The following is a 1,995-nucleotide window of genomic DNA, read 5'->3' as shown; positions in this document are numbered from 1 at the left end:
GTGTTGTCAGAGGATCACCAATCTTCTGGCTTCGTCTGTAATCCTGGCCTTTGCTCCGATGCATCGCTGTGGCCTCACTGATTTGTCCCTTTTCCTGACTCCAGCCACTCTCTTTTCTGGTCTAGTTAGAATGCTCTCGATAGGAGAATGTTTCTAAAACACTTTTGTATGTCACTGCCAAGAAATTCTCCTTAAGAACCTACGATTTCTTTTTGCCAATTTTAGAAATGTCAAAGAGTTTTAAATAGTAACAGCCTATAAATAAAACAGCTTGTTAGGTAAAAGTTATTTTTTAATCTGTAGGGCAAGTCCAGTTCAGTGTGATGAGGTATAATAAGCAACAGACAAGGAAGCAAGAAATAATTCTAGTTTACTCTGCATCGCCAGCCTAGCAACTTGCCCTGGCCAGTGCGGTTCAGAGGGGCATCATCCCGTGCTGGTTGGGTTCTGGGTCGGGACACATGCCCGAAATTCGAATTTCGGCTCAATCCCCTGTAGGGGGCATGCAGGAGGCAGCCACATCCATATTTCTCATTTCTCCCTCTCCCTTCCTCGCTCTCTAAACATCAATTTTTTAAAAAAGTAGCACCTTTAGAAAAAAAAGAAATAACAAAAATAAATAAATAAGATCATATTTTCCCTCAATAAAGAAAAAAAAGGTCGCATCTTTCCTGTCTGAAATCTGTGGGCTGCGACAGATAGTTCCTTTCTTTCCTTCCAGCGCGATGACTGATGATTTTAAAATGCAAACTCCCCTGCCTAATTTTTTAAGATCCTCCATGATCTGACCCCATTTCTTCTCCAACCTACTCAACCACACCCTCCTAAATGCTTCCTCTATTCCATCAAGCTGTTTTCTTTCCCTGTCCCAGATATGCGGAGTGTAGTCCAGCTCAGTGTCTGTGCTAGGCTGCTCCTCCTGCCCAGAACCCCCTCCCCCTCCTCTCTGCCCACCTACCGGTAAGTCCCCCATTCTCCAGTCACCCTCAGGACCTCACCTTGAGAAATGCCATTTGCTGAATAAATGAATGAATGGATGGTTGGATGAATAAATAAACATACCCTTTGAGGCAGTTATTCTAGGAATCATTTGGAAAGGTAGAGGCTGAGGAGCAAAGCAAGTGAGTACTTGTTCATCTCTCACTGTTAGTAATTGAGGGCATTTGTATCTGCCCTCCCTACTGTAGGAGAGGATGAGGGAGAGGATGAGGGAGAGGAGAGCTGGCTGGTGCATTAATTGAAGATTGATTGATTGATTGATTGATTTAGTCAGCAAGGTTTGCATAAGGTTAAACGAGAAGTCGATATTTCACTGCTTTTGACTTACAAAAAAATTAAATAAATAAGCCAGCAATTTCCTTTGTAAACCGAATACAGTACTCTAAAAATATTTGTTATTCTTTCCACTCAACTTACTAAAATCCTCCAAGGCAGAGGAAGCCAACATGTGAGGGTTAAGAGTTGAAATCACTGCGGAGGTAATGGATGCATTTTTTCCCAGTGGTAATCACCAATGCTGTGATTTGGGGGAAAAGAGCTACCCAGGGGAGTGGCTCATTCTAAACAATGGCTGCGTACCTGGGAAAGCTGGTCCCAGGGACAGAGCAGCAGATGGCTCTAAACCCTGAGAGAGAATTAAAGATTTTACATGGTATCTATGTCTGAGGCAAGCCTATGGTTTCAGCCACTCCAGACCCAAGGTTTGCGGTTTTTTAGACGAGATCGGGCGCATTCAGGGTGGTATGGCCGTAGACAGTTTGCGGTTTTTTTAAAAAAACAGATTTTAGCCCAGTTGGTGTGGCTCAGTGATTGAGTGTCAACCTATGAACCAGGAGGTTACAGTTCGTTTCCTGGTCAGGGCACATGCTTGGGCTGCAGGCTTGATCCCCAGTGAGGGGCATGCAGGAGGCAGCTGATCAATGATTCTCTCTCATCATTGATGTTTCGATCTCTCTCTCCCTCTCCCTTCCTCTCTGAATATTTAAAAAAAACAAA

Source organism: Myotis davidii, unplaced genomic scaffold (genome assembly GCF_000327345.1).
Source record: "Myotis davidii unplaced genomic scaffold, ASM32734v1 scaffold674, whole genome shotgun sequence".
Lineage (NCBI taxonomy): Eukaryota > Metazoa > Chordata > Mammalia > Chiroptera > Vespertilionidae > Myotis > Myotis davidii.
This window is presented reverse-complemented; position numbering follows the sequence as displayed.